Source organism: Passer domesticus, chromosome 1 (genome assembly GCF_036417665.1).
Source record: "Passer domesticus isolate bPasDom1 chromosome 1, bPasDom1.hap1, whole genome shotgun sequence".
NCBI lineage: Eukaryota > Metazoa > Chordata > Aves > Passeriformes > Passeridae > Passer > Passer domesticus.
In genome coordinates, this window is record NC_087474.1 from 33,203,043 (window position 1) to 33,215,212 (window position 12,170).

The 12,170-nt window shown below is 37.0% G+C and overlaps 1 protein-coding gene and 1 long non-coding RNA gene across 3 annotated transcripts in view; both read right to left on the reverse strand.

Annotated features, from left to right (window-relative positions):
- HIBADH (3-hydroxyisobutyrate dehydrogenase) overlaps positions 1–12,170 on the reverse strand; it is an 86,557-nt gene that overhangs the window by 25,871 nt on the left and 48,516 nt on the right. The gene's annotated exons all lie outside the window — the stretch shown is intronic.
- Positions 9,303–10,026, reverse strand: LOC135287590 (uncharacterized). Its single transcript, XR_010351185.1, has 3 exons — positions 9,974–10,026; positions 9,646–9,871; positions 9,303–9,335 (listed from the first exon to the last, which is right to left on the reverse strand). It is a non-coding gene; the product is annotated as an uncharacterized LOC135287590 (long non-coding RNA).

Consider the following 12,170-nt stretch of genomic DNA (forward strand, 5'->3'; position numbering starts at 1 on the left):
CAGACTGTTATGTGACTACAGAAGAAAAAACTCAAAGGGATAATTTATGATGTTCTCTTTGAAAAAAAGAAGGCAAAATCCCAGAAAAGCAATTCTTATATTCTTACAGTTAGTTGTTCTAACTCCAGTTCACAGACAATACCAAAATAAACATCAAGTCTCCAGAAGCTTAATGTTTGCATGGAATAACCAAAAGCCACAAACAGATCCAGCAATCCACCTTGTCAACACAGCTTTTCACCTCATCCATTTTGACTGAACAACATACATGCAAATGCATGACCAACAAAACCAGATGTGTGACCAGTGTTGCTGAGCTCTTTAAATCACAGGAAGCAGTCAGCTGTATGTCACCAGATTTGCAGATTTTGCTACTTGGGACTTGAATATCTCTGGAAAGTATAAAATACTTGCACATTCTACCTTTACTCCACAGCAAAATGCAACTATGTTTACACAGTTCTGTGGAATAGATACATAACAGATTAAGAAACACTTTCATTATAACAGCAAAACAAGAACCTTCAAGAAAAAATAAACCAGGGATATTTAAATTATTGCCAGTTTCTCCAGTATTAGTAAAACTCTAACAAGACATCAATCCTCTTCTACAAAGGCAAAATACTTGAAACACTTCAGTACTTTATGATTTTATCATATTACCTTCCTATAGGCCCCTAAAACCAAAAAAAAAGGCATATTTTTTTCCTGAATAATGAAGCTGTTAAGCACATCACTAAAAAAAGAAAAATATAATCACACTGAAATATGCATTTAAACTACATTATTCAACAGGTATGGGTTCAAATGTTCTTAATAAAAGGTCTGCTTCTTAAAAAGCCAGCTGTAGAAGCAGGTAAATTTCTATTGATGCATTCATTAGTCCTTTCATGTAATATAAGAAAATTAAGACAATAAACACATAAAAATAAAACAAAAAGCATTTAAATGGGATGGATAACATAGCATATATGTTCTTAGGCATTTCTTGTTTATCTTAAAAAGCTGAAGATGTAGCAATGACATATGCCAATCCCAATCAATAGGGACATATTTATATACACAACATTTTAAAAAGTACCTAGTATTTAACAGAAGGAATCTAACAAAATTATAAAATAAAATAGAAATGTATAGCCAGAAAGAAGTGTCAGACAGGTAATTTAAAAATAAATCAGTCTCCAGTATTTTCTCCTGGAGGGTTGCTCAGCTGAAAGTTTTAATTTTACCTGTTTTGGGTACAGTCTGTGAGAGGACAACTGACAGAGGTTTATCAAATGAAACTGGAAAGAAATGCATAAATAATAGTAGTGAAGATTGCATTGAACATTTTTGAATGAACTTTTGAACTCTGTCCCTTCAAGTGTCATCGGTGGTATGAGACCAAGAATTTTTCTGACAATCTGAGCCATCATGAGAGTGCATTGCTTCAGATACGTCTATGCCTTCTTTAAGCACTTTGGCATTGAATCTTGCCTCTGGATACAGTCAACAGCCCACACAGTCTTATCTTTCAGCTTCTCCTCTAAAATACGTGCTATTTCAAAGCATGCCTATTACCTACAAAGTAACAAATCACTTTCTGCTCCCTAATTTCAGCATAGTCAAAGTTAATTCTCAAAGCTTTAAGGCACTGAAAGGCAAAGCAGTACAATAATGCAAGATTATAATAACTGCTAGAAAAACAGCCTAAATTGGAAAGATTCCACTTAAAGATTCCCTTTGTTTCAAGGCCTTTCCCAGTTCTATTTCCTGTTCAGGGATCCTCTCTCTACACATAATTCTATTATTACCTCTCTTGCAAAACAGAGAGCACATCTCTTTCAAAGAACTAGATTTAGCATTGCCCTCCAGCCTAAAATGCAATGTACTTTTCAGTGTTCTCAAATGTATCTGATGCCACTTATACAATGGGTTCAAACCCTTGTAATTTAATTAAAAGTCATATTTCTTTATGTATGAACTAATTCTAAATTTAATACGGAAATATTTTTAAGAAGAGATACTATTTTTATTATTACTTTTATTGTTTCAGGATGAGCCAATATGCAATCATATGGTTTAAATTTACAAATGTCTACATGCTCCAAATGCTGTACTTTCACAAAACAAAACACATTTTCATATTTAACTGTGCTGAATGACAACTTAAGGAGAACCACTATAATACTTGTGTATCTCCTTTTTCTGTACTACCTGTAAGTATTCCAACACTGCAACTTAGGCAATTTTGCACAAAACAAATTGAACTTTTTTTTTTGTAATGTAAAGGTATTGAAAGTCAGTACTTGGCCTGGCTCTCTATTTAAAAAACAAGAAAAGAAAAAGATTGCATTTTGCCAACGAACAGAATCAAGAGGGTAACAAAGTTAATTATTTCTCATAATCAGTAATTATGATTAGATAAGAGACTCTTTGGTAATGAACTGCTCTAATGATGGAGGACCTCCATCCTAAGAAATATAATAGTACATTAACATAACTGTGTATGCAAAGTACATAGAACCGCTGCCACAGTTAACTTGTCATTGAATGATTAAATAGGAATTCATAATTAGAAAAATCCACAGCGTAATTTATTGGCCTTCTCGACAGTTCTGGTTCATTAGAAGTTGATTACCAAATAGTGACCTCTAGCGGCCTACAGCTTTTTCACGTTATCCCGGTTCTCTCGGCAGTTTTAGCAGCTATTGAACCTTAAGAAACAAAAAAAGCAAAAAAAAGCAAAAAAAAGCAAAAAAAAAAAAAAGCACATCTACATTAAAACTCCACAATTTCTCAGTTTTAAAGTTAATGCTGAGGCTAACATGGTCCTCATGTTAATTAATATTTATATACTGATTATACTGATTAAACATGCCTTCTACTAAGAATATATCATATATTAAAATAAAACACTTTTCTAGTGTCAATTACGATGACCTTGAGAAGCTCTCACTTCAGGCCAGCCTGTGTATATCTTAAGGTGAAGTGCCTCTAAGTGTTGCCTTTGAATAATAGTCAGTTTTGTACTAAAACAAATTACACTAATTCAGCTGGAGGAGGCAGAGGACAGGGAGAGAGAAAACTCTACAGTTCTCTGCTCCAGGTAGGAGAAAAAAACCCCAACATTTCTTATTATTTCCTGGACACGTGTCTTGCAGTACTCTTTACTCAAATTTAATTTAAGAAAAATGCAGCTTAAAAGTCAGTAAGATTTGCATTTACCTCCAAAATCTTTTAAAGCACTAGGGTGGAATTTTCCCTTATTCAAATTAGTTAATCCACTGTTAAGCTGTTTAGATGGTGTTCTATTTTAAAATTTTCCATTATGATAGAAACACTCTTTTTTGAACTAGGACAGTATCTAATTTTTATTTTAAGTATGAATGTTTCTAACAGGAAGTAGCACATCTGAAACTAATATAGAAGCCCCTGAAACACAGTATTAAATAAAAATTCATACTCAATGAATACAAGCAACTTGAATTTCCATTGTTTTAATTTTCCATCTTGCTTTTTTTCCCACACTAACACTGTAGAAATGATGCATATGTATTTTTCTTCACTTTGCCTAAAAAAATTATCCCCCATTTTTGGACAGAAGATAGAAAATAAACGGCACAATCCTGTTTCATACATAAACAAATTTTTCAGAGAAATCTATTCCAGTCTCCCAAATGGGGAGATGTCCATCATCCTTGTATGCTGGAAAGAGCTTTAACAATTGCTATAAACAGGGAAATGGATAGCTGCAGGACAGAGATCCCCACCCTGATTTCTGTGTGTGTGTGTGTGCAGATGTGTGCAGGCACACACACAGGACTCTAGCTGTTTGTGGCGATGATTTAATATAGTGACTGGATAATGAGCTGTGCTCCCTGCAGCAAGTGAATCACCATTTAATGCTATTATCAACAGTTCATGACCCACCGGCATGAAATGTCAACCTGATTAATCTGAACACTGCTGACCTCAGAGAGGAAAAGCTACCTTATTGTCAGAATTTAATATATAATAAAACCATACACAGAATATAAATACCTTATCAAGCAAGGCCATTAGCAGCAAATCTACTTTATTTTGCTCTACTGTTTCTTTTAAACTTGCTTGGGCATACATTAAAAAAAAAAAAGGAAATAAATACTTTTGCCTAGTCAAGCAGGAAGCAATCCATTAGGACTTATTATTTTGATATACAGTGAAACATTTCAAAATGGCTGTCCAAATACAAACCCCATGTTGATACAAATAAGAAAAAAAATTAGCATATGCTATTGTAGGGCTTGCTACTGTCAATTCATATCAGGAAATGATCAGAAATTGTTCTTGCTTTTCTAAGGTCACTGAGGCAATAAAAATACTGATTTGTAAATAGGAAACAGCTTGTGTGAGTGATATTGCATAGGTCACATAAAAAAGCTACCTTAGCATTGTAAACTGAATACACTTCAAGAAAATTAGAAACTTGTGCCAGTTACGTTCATGATTATAAGGACAACCTCCCTATTTTTTAAATTTTATAGCAAAGACTTTTTCTTTTGTAATTCAGTACCATGATAGAGCCCTACTCAACACAATTTTAATAATATTTCTTCTGTTCTATTTGGAGAATAAACCAGGGAAACAAGAAAAAAATACATGTTTTACCAGTCACAATGAGGTTAGTACAATCTTGCTATATATTCTCCATATGTCTTTTAAATTTAAGTTGGCTAGGAGCCTTATTAAAAGATGCAAAACTTTTTAGACAGCTTTTCAGGATTCTCTACATAACAGTAGATAAACAACCCAGACTGAAGCTAGGAGGACTACATGGCATTTATCTGTCAAGTTATATTAACTGACACAAGCATAGTAACTACAATGATTTATTGTTAAAACATAGTACAGTTACTTTTAAAATGAAACCTACAATGGTTTCACCTCTCATTTTTTATCGTTGTCACCTGGTACTGAAAGAGCTAAGGGATTTTCAGGACAAGGGACTGGAAGAAAACGGAGTGAAATCCCCAAAACTGCCCACATATGAATGGAATGACCGTGGGTGGGACAAGAATGAACACTCCAAGTATTGACTTAAAACCACCAGCAGCCAAGGAAAGAGGAACACGTCAAACTGACTTGACTAAAACTTGGACAAAGCCCTGATGTCTGAATTCCCAGTTGAGAGCTCTGCTGGAAATGTAAAGAAGGAATAAAGGAATTCTGGACACTTAAGCAGGAAAGTAATTCATGCTGCCAGCACAGACACATGTTTAAGCTTTGCTTTTCCATTCAGAAACCAAACAGTTCTTGTGTGCCAGTTGACTAGTAAGTGTTGGCCTGTTTTGCAAGGGCTGTCCTGTGTAGCTGCAAGTACTGCTGGCTGCAGTGAGCCCGAAGGGGCAACATCTGACAGCCATTAAAACCTCCTCTGCACCACTCCTCCAAACGTCGAGGCAAAGAGGGGTTTGCCATACAGTAGCACAGCCACAGTGCTCACCCTCAGCCACTCCAGACACAGCAATAAGAAGAGTTAACACAGAGGGGCTCTTATTTAGATCTCCATCAAGCACAAATTGTAAACCTGCTAGGATGTCAAAAATATTTTCTGTTTCCTGCAACTAATGACCACCTTCACAATCATGGTGCTCTCTTGGTCCATTGCAGATTAGCTCTCACATTTTGCATTTTCTGCTCTCACAAAGCCTGCAGCCCTGCCCTGCTACACAAGCTGCTTTGCCTCTGTGATTCCTCACTGTACACTCATTCTGTGAGCCTTCTTAAGAGACTCTGTGCCATACACATTTTTGTTCTGTTTGAACAAACCCCATTCCATCCCTTTTACCTTGTGCAGAAGAAGAGGAACAAGGGATTGGGAACTTCTTCTTCTCCTTTCTAAAGAGCTCCTTGACACAACCAAAGCCCAGAAACTGAGCAGTCCCTTCAGATTAAGGTGACAACCCTCCACAGTCCTGACTTTGCTCAGTAGGTGCTACAAGTCACATCAAGTTGGTGGTTCTGCACCAAACATGGTATCAAATACACAACCTGCATTAAATAACAGTTTACCCAGAATTCCCATGGGGGACAGACACATTGCCAAACCATCTCACAAATATTTTGAAGGCGGTGGTGGCTTCCTATAACACTAGCAACATAAAATTCACTGATGAACTTGGAGAAAAAAGGGACCTGCCACTCTTGCCTAAAGGCAGGTAGATGACAAACAAATAAACATAACTTTCCAAACGGTGTAGTTCAGTCTACTCTATTTTCCTGCTATGTTAGTTTGGCTTTCACTCTTCCTCACCAGATGAAATTCAACCATTGTAAATTCAGTAAAATTGCAGGTATCAACTCTAGAGTAGAGGTGTAGTAGTCAAGGAAAGATATAACTAGGGTTTACAGGGGAGAGTGATAAGGATGAAGGACAGAAACTGCATCCTGTCTGGGAATATTGTTGAAAGGAAGAACCAAAAATTAAGTAGAGAAGCTACATCATTAATTCAATGGAAGGACAGAAGCAGGCACCCTTAAGGGCAAACAATTTTCTCATCTTGAATCACACTGATTTTGTATTTTCAAAATTTTTTATTTAGAAAAATTAGATTGCATTAGAAATGCACTGAGTCATATGCTCTGAAGAGATGGAATTATGGTTAATACTGAAGAAAGAAGACAAAGAATACTCCAAACCCACTCATGTTCAAGTATTCCCTAAAATATTTCAGCATGCATATAATTGGTTCAATAGATTCAGACTAGTTTTTCCTCCTCACTCACAAAAAAATAATGAAGAAGCAAGGACATGGAATAAAAAAAGTAATTTGGCTTGCTTTTTACTGGGTTTATAGCTACCTATAAAATGCACAAGATCATTCTGAAATGTTAGCAAAAGATAAAACAGTGGCTAGAATAATTTTTAAAAGTATGCTTTTAAAAGCTCTTAAATGAAAAAAAAAATTACCTTCACAGGGAGATAACATTACAGTTTCAAATTAACTTTTTAAGTACACAGAAATGTAGATGAAGAAAGAAGAGCACTTCCTTGACATAAACACAGAAAATAAGGTTTTTAAGAGGTTATTTTGCAATCTTTCTGTGCTAACTCTAGTCTTAAAATAGGTAATTAGGATGCATTACTTTTCTTTGTTCCCAAATGTAACTCAGGCATCAGCCCGGGCTTTTAGTCATAAAGAATGACAAGAAAACTGGGAAAGATAAATGAACTACAGCAATTTATTTCAGAATACAGACTTAATTCTAATGAACAGTCTCCAGCACCAAAGTTCTCCTAATTTTTGGATTTTGCCTCTTCCCTTAGATTAAGGGGGAAATCATGTATCCAATGTATGTCTCTGGCTCCTTCTGTGTCCATTATTCTTCAACATGCTACAGTTCTGGGGGGACTTCAGTAAGGAAAATAGAGAAAAAGTATCAGGTCAGTATTTGGTACAAATTTCTTTGGCTACATGTTCAGAGTATCAGCAGGAAGTCATTCTGTGCTTTCTGTACTGAGAAACCTCAAAAAAACAGCTTTGATGACACCTGCATCTCCCTTTTCCTGGAGAGCAGGGTAATGAATGAAGAGTGGAGATAGTTGTTTCTTTAACTCTATGTAATTTCAGATAACTGTTCCAAATTAGAATTTAATATTCAGAATTACATAAGAAATTAAACTTCTGAACCAGCTTCTGAGCAACTGGCATAAAAGTAAAGCCTCTACACCAGAAATCACTAAAATTGGCACAGACTACACACCAACAGTAATCAGATCTGCTAAACACAGCCTAACATCGCGCTCTTTATCAGGGAAGGTAATCATACCTGCTATAACATTTAAAATACCAGCTCCTTAATCACTTTTGGCTAAACATATAAGGTGCACTTTGGCATTGCAACAATTCATTTTGCTGTGTGAAGAGTACAGTTTTTGAGACTACATTCCTTGTCTCTGCATAGTCCCTACATATGTGTATCTAGTACAACTGCTTGCTTTCTTTGTGTAAAATACACACACACACAAAAAGAAAAAAAAAGAAAGATACATCATTTACTCTTAAAAAGGCTATTTTCTATCTTGTGTCAAGGGTTAGCTAGTAAAATGATCATGAAAGCATCTCCAAAGGTTGCCAAATCTCTCATTTTGAGGTAGCCTCTCAGTGTTTTGATTAGAGATTTGCACTATTGAGTCAGGAGAAAATAGTCTATTAATGGTATTTCTCAGTAATATTATCTTTAAATTCATGAAAAAAACCCATTAAATCACAAGTTGATGTCCTAAAAAGGACATTTCTGGCATCAGATAAAAGTGCATTCAAAAGGTTTCTTCTTATTTATATTATGGACTTACAATTATATACACATCAGACTTCAAGTACAATACCCAAAAACAATACATGTAACAAAAACTCAGGGGTGGTAAAGGAAGACAGTTTTGTTGAGTATGTTCTCTACATGCCTTTTTTTTTTTAATCTGAGGGATACAAACCAATGATTTTCTCATTCACCACTGCTGTTTGAACAGAAATGCTTTGAGGTTCCCATTCTACAAGCCAAATCTTGCGAGGTTTATGTTGCAGCATCACAGGATTCAACAAAATTTATAACCTGTTATTTCAGCCTTCACTGATGAACTGATATAAAAATTAATTAAAAGGTTTAATGGCATTATTCCACTTCTTTCAAAGTAGAACTTTCTGTAAAATACTTACTGCATGCTAAGCATTTTTTACAGTCGACAAGAAAAAATACAAGTAAAAATGTCGAAAGCCTATAAAACAATCAGAGTGGTCTTTATTTTCACAATTTCTCTTACTCATTTTCCATTCATACAGAGCTCTTTTCAAAAAAGAAGCCTTTCTGGACAGTGTCTGATGTGGTATCAAAATGCTCTTGATTAAAAAACTAAACATACCTGTCCCTCCAAACTGTCAAGCTTTTGTTCTTATTTTAACAATCTCATCTACCTCTCCTTGAGACAAAAGGGAACTTATGCATCCTGTAGAAGTTGGATGAAACAGATATATTACAACAGGACACTATACAGTTGATTCCAGACAGTGCCATAGGGGCACCAGCCTGCTAAAACTGGAGTGCAGTAGTTCAGGTGGGAATACGAGTCTGTTTACAGAGAAATGGATCCAGCATTAAACAGTGTGCTAGAGTGGACTCACAGACTGGATGAATGGGATGTCTCGTGAGGCTATTTCACACTGCACTCACCAACAGAGTCCTCTGTGCACAAGGAAGTCCCTTCTTCTACCAAGTAATCGGAAGTGAATTGGGTACAACATCCCCCTTCATCAAAAGAAGACTTCAGCCAGACTGAAGCCAGGGTGCGGAAGTCCAGGCAGAAAATCCCAGCCCCCCTGCAGAGGCATGAACCATTAAATTAGATGAGTCTTCCAGGGGTAGGAGAATCTTCAAATTATTGAGTAGGGAGGTGAGAGACTACAGCCAGGTTGCCATGACTTCAGAGTGGCAAAGGCACTCAAGCTTTCAGAAGTCAAAAGTAAGAACTAGATAAAGTTTGTGATAAGGGTGATAAGTGACAGGAATAATAGAGTGAATAAGACAGAAATCTGATAGCAGAACTTAAACTGGAAGAGAACAGGTTTAGATTGGATATTAGGAAGATACTGTTTACAGTGAAGGTGGTGAGGCAGTGGCACAGCTTACCCTGTAAAGGTACTCCCTTTTCAGGGTAAAGGGTGGACTCTCCATGCCTGGAAATGTTTAAGGCCAGGTTCGATGGGGCTTTGAGCAACCTGGTCTAGTGAAAGGTCTTCCTACCTATGCCAGGCTGCTGGAACTAGGTGATCTTTAAGGTCCCTTCCAGCCTGAACCGTTCCGTAATTCTGTAATTATCCTGTAATGGACTGGTTGGGTTTACAAATGCTGAATGCTACTTGTTAGGAAGAAACAAAATAAAGTTAGAAGGATGGGTCTGATGTTCAGCTTTGACATAAAATTTTTCAGAAAAAATGTAAAAGTTAGGGCTACTGACTCTCAAGTGGACCAGTTGCAACTAGATGATCTTTAAGGTCCTTCCAGTCTAAACCATTCCATGACTCTATGATTCTGTGACTGGACAGAAGTCCATCGATGACTATGATGCCTTGAGAGGCTGAATCTGATACAGAGATTAGACAGAGCTAAGTGAATGAAGTAGGTATTTATTGAAAGGCCTTAAAGGATACACCTTGGGCAGTACAAGAGCCTGGCCAGGGCTACACCCAAGATGGATCCAAAATGGTCACAAAATGGATGACCAGTCACAAGGTTTCACACTTTTATAAGTTTCTGGTCCATTTGCATACTGGGGTTAATTGTCCAATTATAGCTTCAGATTATGAAGTCCCATCCTGCTTGTTTTCTCTTTAGTCCACCGTTGTTTATGCTTTTTGGGCCTGAAACTTGTAATGGTTGTCCATGGTCTCAAGCTGGAAAAGGATGGTCTTGTGTACCTACTCTGTGAAGAGAGCTTACTAACACTTAATATGAAGCTCAGAGCTACACACCTAGGCAGTACAGAATCTAAAAATATGAAAGCTAAAACTTAAGGCATCAACTAACCACACGAACAACCCAGAAACTGACACTGGAAGAACAGTACTAAACACGTCTCTCCTCCAGCCCTCCCAAAATTATTAACTTGGTGATATCCTTTAGAAATTAGGATGGCTAGGGGTACCATATCCAACAAAAAACCAACTTTTAGTTCCTTCAGTTTGGTGGGGTTCTGCATATATTAAAAAAAAAAAAAGAATGTTCAAATCAGTAGTCTGTATGTTAGACAGCAGGCACTTACTTGTTCAGTCACCTTGTAAACAGGGCAAAAAACACCACGGAATACAGAAACAATAAGTGGATGAGAATATGTAACTCTCATTAGTCGTTTTTTTTTACTGTCTTGGGAGTGGAACAACCTGAATTCTAAACTCCTGGGGAACAGGAACTTTCCCAAGTTTGCAAGGGCAGACAGAGTTTAAATCCAACAGCTCAATGCTTAGTGGCTGGGGCTCAGGGATGTTAGGACCAAGCAACTTGGACTGCAGCAGAAAGAGATTTAATTTTTTGCATCGCTTGCGGGTTGAAAAAGGACAAGATTTCTAGTGTTACGGATATTATTTTCCTACCCCACAGAATATTTATGCACACTAACCAATTAAAACAGTTGTTGCCTGCATTGTTTCTAATGCCTTCCTTTACAGTGTATTTCCATAAACTGCTCTGTTTAAGCAAACTGCTAAATCTAAAATACAGTAATATCAGTATCCTTGGAAGGGACACAGGAACAAAAGCTTTAGTATTTTCTCTTGTAAAAGTAATAAGCACATAAAATGTATTTCTGTAACTGACTGGGCATGCTTGCTTAGATGCAGAAATATTGGTATTGAAACTAAACATGTAGAAACAAACACCAAATAATAGATTTCCAAACAAAATACTGGAGAACAGGTTAGTCCTGTCCTTGTTAAAGGATGGAAAAAGCTTTCAGAAGGTTCACTCTCAGCGGTAAAGCAGCAGCTATTTAACAGAAGCAGGTTTCTGAAGCATCTTAACAACTCTCACTGGTGACTTGTTACATCTTACCACTGGTCCCTGCAGGTCCTGTACCCTGACAGGCAGAATGAAAAGATTCTCTAACGGGGCCACTGGCTGTCAGAAGCCACCAGCTGGCCTGCCAGGGCTTTGCAATTGCAGAGGCCAGCTGACAGTCTGGGTGTTGCTGACCATGCTGAGAAACGTGCCACCCAGCTGCTGTGTGGTCACGTCCATCTGGAGATCTCCAGCCAGACAAATCTCTGGGCCTGTCAGATCTCTTCAGCAAGCCTTGTTATGCAAATTCAATTACTCAAGTGTGCCCTATTACTGCTGGCTAACTGCTCCTAGAACCAATCTCACACTGACAGTCAGCTCACATTTCTACTCACCAAAAGTACCTCATTTATTCTTGCTCAACTATTCCCTTGTATCATTAAGGCAGAACAGACAGAGTCCATAGTACTGTAACCTCTCTGCAGTGGGTTACTATTCCTTGCAAAAAGCTTAGAGAGAAATTAATTTAAAAACATACAGCATCGAATCAAACATGAATTAAAGCCACACTACCTACATAATTTACCACTAGAAATGGGAATTATAAAATTTTGACAGAATGCTAGATCATCTAACTAGTATTTTAAAATGCAAACAAACAT